At 32.2% G+C, this 6,539-nt stretch overlaps 1 pseudogene; it reads right to left on the bottom strand.

Moving 5' to 3' along the window:
- Window positions 1-271: 271 nt before the first annotated feature.
- LOC149533083 (negative regulator of the PHO system-like) lies at window positions 272-1,061 on the bottom strand (annotated as a pseudogene).
- Window positions 1,062-6,539: the final 5,478 nt, after the last annotated feature.

Here is a 6,539-nt window from a genome sequence, read left to right on the forward strand (position 1 = left end):
GATAATCCTTTTAAAGAAACTTCGAGTTGGAGGAGTAGCTATGGGTAAATTATATCTTGATGAGTCTATAAGAATATTTTTGGTACAAAGATTGATTGAAATTGGCATTCTATACAATATCAGTAACATAAAATTAAAATCTTTTCAATTTTTCACCCATGTTATGAATAGAGAAAATTTCTTATCTAAAACCCACAACTTGAATACCCATAGATTGTAGACAAGAAGTCTCATAGCCTATAGAGCTCACAATTGTGTTGCACTTCAAGAATTAAAAATTGTGGAAAGAGAAGTAAGGATGTTGAAGGAATTTTCTTGCTATTAGTATTTTACTAGGATCCACCTCCAAAATATTATAGAGAAAATCCATGCCTACTGAGCATCCCATCTTTTCAGTTGTGCTTTCAAGTTGATTCTGCAAACCAGACCTCCATCTACTGCATCCCAATATATTGCTCAAAATTTGTACATGTTTGTCTATCATCTCCTAGGAAGAACCTACAATATGTTGAAATACAATACTTAGCTACTCTTTTGGATATGTCCCATAAAAAAAGGTTTCTCCTATGACCATCTCTGCAAATATGCATTTGAGTATCCAAACATCAATTGCAAAGAAATTGTATGTCCTTTGTTGCATTAATAATTCAAGAGCTTTGTACCACAAGGATGCATATTCCTTCCCATCTTTCCATCACACAATTCTTTTTAACCTTCACCGTCTTTGCCAATCCAAAGTATGTAAGCTTAATTTTGATGTCTCTTGCCTTCTTATTAGAGAGAAGACAATTATTGGGGTTAAGATCTCTATGTGCAACACTCATGTCATGGCAGTAGGCCACACCACAAAAAAGATCCCACATTATCCCTTTCACCAAGCTAGCCCTATCAATGTTACTGAAATATAACCAATTAGTCTCATTATGATTATATGGATATATTAATGATCCTCAATAAATAGGTTTCTTGGTGAATGATACTAGGTCCATATCCATCAACTCAATAGCAATGTAAGCAATCTCATTTGCATGAGCCACACCCAAATCATCACCATTATTGTGGGTGGTGGTTAAAAGAAATAATTTTTTTTAATAATTTAACTAACTATCACAATTGTGATGGACATTCTGACAGCTAGCCATTACTTGTATAACATAGAAATTGTAACTACATCACAATTATGATGACCAGTCCTAACATATGAAGGTCACTTGTACAACACAGTTGTCACATTAACATCACAATTGCAATGAGTGACTAGAATATTAGACTATAGTGCTATTCATCTCCATTATGATGGATTATCTCCCCATCACAATTTGTGACAACAAAATTATGACACTCATCCAACCTGATCCAATTCATGATCCTTCTGCTAGGGCGATGGTTATACATCATAATTGTGACAGCATGTCATCACAATTTAGGTCTAAATGTAGTAGTGTATGAATTTTCTTTTCTTTTCCTTCTAAACATGTATCTCTTTATATTTTCCCTACCAGGTGATTAGAGAATCTTTTCTTTCACTTGGGGTCCTAAGTCAAAGATTTGTTCTAGAGCCACCATTCCTTTGAGGATGTTGTTGGTAGGGAGATTGAGGATTCCATGCTCAGTTTCATTCTTCTTGGTGTCATCCTAATCTGAATATAATAGTCAAACACCCCTATGTTAGCTAAAAAATAAAGGATGTGTCAGTCATCTTCAAAGACTTGGAGGTTAGTGATATTTTTCGGGATGGAGGGCATTGGGACCATCTTGACAAAGATCACTTAGGAATATTCATATCTAAAAATGGCACAAAAATGTAGCATGATAAACCAAATCCACATCAATAGCTACATCATAAATATTATTTTAACCTCCAAATCAAACAATTGTAACAAGTATGTTACATTAAAGCCATGAAGAATCCAAGAACCATGAGTGTGGCTAGCATAGTTGAGCAACACACTAAAATAGTCTATAATAGGCATTTTCCATTGCAAGAATATTGTAGATATAAACTTTGAAAAATTTTGTGACAAATTTAAGTGGCTCGGCTCTTTAAAGAGTGTGCCTAGGGTTTCTAGATTTTGTAAATGAAAAGGTTATAAATTTCAATCAATTGATCAATAGTCTAGATTGCCAACATTATATAATTAGCTACAAAATTCATAATAGTAAAGAACAAAGTGAACTTTTCATTACAAATCTCATGATTGTTGACAAATATTTTCAATTTTAGTTTTGACTATTTAAAGATCTATATTCTAAAATTGATGTAATCATTTAGGGTTTATGTGTACTATAAATATGTGATCAATGGAAAAGTCCTTAGTTGTAGTTGTTTGTCTGGTTCTCTAGCAAAGTTTTTGTCAATGTGTGGTGCCAGTATGGTTTCATGTGTTTGGTTGACTTAAAGTAAAACTCTAGTGTCTAGAGATGGTTTTCAACCTTTGATTTCAATTTTGTTTACTCAAAACCCTAAGCATTAATTATTCATTCACTAATTGAAATAAAAACTAAGGTTAATGAAGCTATCCAAAATAGGATTTTGGGATTAGTTTGTACATTTTCTATGAATAGCATCAAACTTGAGTCACCAAGATTGTTTGGTTGTTCTTATGTTGATCAAGGTTTGAGTTACCTTTAAAGGATCTAGATATTTCATAGTAGGAGCTACCAAACATGTAAGAAAGTAATGCTCTGTGATCTATGTGCCCTTTCTCTGCATTGTCTTGGAGTGGAAGAGGATTAAGTGTTATCTATACCTCAATAAAACAAGTAAGAAAGTGTATATCTCTAATAACATAGTGTTTGTGTTTACATCATCTATAACAATTGTAATAGAAAAAAGGTGTGACCAATTGTATTTCCTTGTATATCAATTTGTTAAGCTTCATCAAACACCACCTCTTTGAATCATATAAAATTAAGGTTTTACTAATCTTGATGCAATCTCTATAACATATCTTTCCCAACTAGATAATCACTACAATAAGAGGCAAGGGAATTTTTCAATCTCTAGAAATAACTAGGATGAAATTTGGTTTTAGCTTACTAGAAACACTAGTAGAAGAATATCCAAGAAGGGAGTTTGTTCTAGCAAAAGAACTTTTTCTTTTATTGTTTCTATAAGTAATACAAAATTCTATGAACATGAGTAATTCTTACTCCATTTCCCCCCCCCCCCCACCCTTCCATGCATAGTTCTAGAGTATTGGTGCTTTTCCAAACTCATTTGGCATAAGATCCTTCTCTTTAATAGATTTATAATACATTGGAAGTCAGCCTGATTTTGTAAAGATCTTGACATAACAAGAATAGTAACATTTTACCTTCCATATTTAAAATCATAAATTGCTAAAATTTATTAAAAAAATCACCCAACAATTTTGATCCAAAGAGAATACCCATTTTAATACCAAAAGATGGAGTCAAAATTTTGGTGGGTTGTTCTTACTACTAGAATTAAATTATTTTCCCCAAATCTATAATTCATGTTAAATAACTTCAAATTTATTGTAAATATAACCTCCAAAAAATTTATTCATTTTTTTAATTAGATCCAACCCTCTAGGGAAAAAAAACACTTAACTACATATTTGTAACACAAGTGACACTTCTATTTGTTACTTATCCTAACACATCTTATGGTGGATCCTAAATCATTTTATGAATAAAACTAACTTCATTAATCCAAAACTAATAGCATCTCAATATCATTACAATAAAGGTACAACCACATGATTCAAAAACTTGTAACTAAACCGAACTACCTCATCTTCAGTAGTCTAGTGACTTAGATTTATTCTCATCAAAATATCAATCCTTTGAATATTCTACTTCTACATTGGCACACTCAAAATAATATATCTCCACATACAACTCACTCAAATACTTTATGAGTTATGTAGTTAATTCTATATTGGAATATTATTCCTTCAAATGGTATCATCTATGATTCATCTTAAATCGTATTTATAACAATAATTTGGAGCTCTTAAAACATAGAATATGATTTCTAGCTACAATTCAACTATTTTCCTTGGCAAATGGTGATGCATATTCAGCTTCACTATCTCTTAACATACCAATTTATCTCTTCAAAGAAAAAAATCTAGACTTTCAATTGATCTTCAAGTTCAATGTTGTTCTACATTTGGAATGCATGCATCCAATGTAGCAATGTGCTTAGCCAATAGTTATAACTAACACTTTAAATTGGTACTAGTTATAATGAATCCAATCTGGGTGTATCATCAAACCATTGATATACATTTGAAATTATCAAATTCTGAATGATCACATACTAGTAATCTCCTACACATTCAATACCAAAAACATCATAGATTATTTCCTTGGTAATTTACCTCTACGTCAACCAAAAATAATACCACTCATCTCATGCATCTAATAAATTTCTTTCACCTCTTCTCTAACAATATGAAACTTTGGCTCTAAAATCAAATCATGGGGAGATAAAGCATGTATAATAGATTAAGAAGATAAAATATAAAGGGTGTTTCCTTCAAAATATTTCCATTGCATTTACTTCTCATTCATTGATAATATTTGGTTTGATGCATAATATTTTGTCTTGGCCACTTGCATGCTATGACGAAGGGTAACACCACCTTTACCAACCCATAACCAAAAACATAACAATGTGGAGATAAAAAGAAGAGAAAATATTTTACAAATCATACATTAATACTTACAAATCCTTACAAATTCTCCAAGATGATAGAACTCTAACTTCTTACAATATGAGAAAGCTTCCAATATAAGGTCTTAGTAAACGAATTGGCCCTTTTTCCTTTTTTTCCCTTCCATTTTTAATCACTTTCTCTACATCATATTCTTACTTGGCCTCTCTATGCCTCTCCCACTTAGGCTTACAATGACTAACTATAACTAATTTAGAAACAAAACATATTTGTTTCACATACTAAAATCTCCCTAGCTAATCCTATTTAAATCTTACTATGATTCAGTCCTAGAATCTCACAAGTGTATAACAAGATAAATTCATTACAACCAACTCTATCCATCTCGACCTGTGAATCATCCTCTATAGAATTATTCATCAACATAGAGAGTGAAATTATTTACATCAAGAAATTAGAATTCCTCATAAATTCCAAGTCATATTTTTACATATTTTCCCTCCAAAAGATTGATGACTTGGAAGCTGGGATGGTCTTGCATTACATAGATGATCATCCTACCATTTATTTTATTTCTCAATTTTTTGAAGGCCATTTTTTATTATGTGGAATGGTGTTTTAACATATTCAAACATGAATTAGGGTCTTCTCAAGAATATCATCATTGTCTTTATTTCTACTTAAGTTGTGGAGAAAATGGAATGGATTGTAAGATTTTGGTATAGCTCTAATACCATATAAGAATTTTCCTTAGAGAAAAATGACACCAAGATCAAGAAGCTAAAGAACTTAGCACAATATGGACCAATAATGTATGATCATAATAACAATATGAGAATGAATATCTGATGTGAATACACTAGAAGTGCATGTATATAAAGGCATCTAGAATGACTAGGAGTCAGCAAAGTGATAAGTATGACAACTAAGCACATGTCCACCAGAAGTGGATTATCCTCCATTGAGCATAGGAGTTTGTGCAATGATGAGAGGATAAGCCTACATAGGTGTATCTCATAAAGAGATTTTATAGACACCATGTGCTTAAATAAATTTCTAACTCATATGTTGTCAACAAGACAACTCATATGACAATCCATACTCCTAGGTGTCTAGATAATGCATTAACCTAAATAAAATTAAGTAAAGTGTAAATAATAATTAATTATTTACACTAACATCCCCTCTTAAGTGTAACTTAGGGGAATTCACTTAATATCACAAAAGTTATGATGGGTACTGGCTACTAGGCCATGTTAGGTACCCATGTACAAATGATTTACATACAATGCTATGAAATGCAATGCAATGAAATCTCTTTGAAAATAGAGAAAGAGGGAAAACCTCATGGTAGAAACCTTCCTCCAAAAAGAGAGATAAGTAAAATAAAGAAAGATGCATGTACGGATGGAATATACATCATGCATATACAATATAGAATCCCACCATAAGAAGGAAATATAGAGAAATGAAATCACCCCCTTAGTGAAAGATCTACTAATGATGAGTGCTTGAAGACAAAAGACAATCCAATGCCTACAAACAAAATTTCTCCCTTTAGGAAGAAGATACACTAAGAAAGTATGCTTCCCACTATGTATAGGAAGATGGAAGAGGGACCCATATGTAGGATGTTGTGGATGTTGCCTCTGAAGTGTGCTCATATGTTGACAAGTCCTTGATGAATATAGATGCCACAAGACAATCTGTTGGATGCCCAAAAGAAGGTGGCAAACAAGGTAACATTTCCATGTATGAAAGTGAATCAAACTCCAAAGAAAAGGAATCATCCTTATAGGAATATATGGGAAGAGAAGTAATGTAGCCTCCCCTCAATGATGAATGCACACCCATGAAAGAACTCCTTGATGACTGGAGAAGTTGGACCAT

Source organism: Cupressus sempervirens, chromosome 10, assembly GCF_028749045.1.
Source record: "Cupressus sempervirens isolate cs-2001-9-10 chromosome 10, ASM2874904v1, whole genome shotgun sequence".
In the NCBI taxonomy this organism is placed as follows: domain Eukaryota; kingdom Viridiplantae; phylum Streptophyta; class Pinopsida; order Cupressales; family Cupressaceae; genus Cupressus; species Cupressus sempervirens.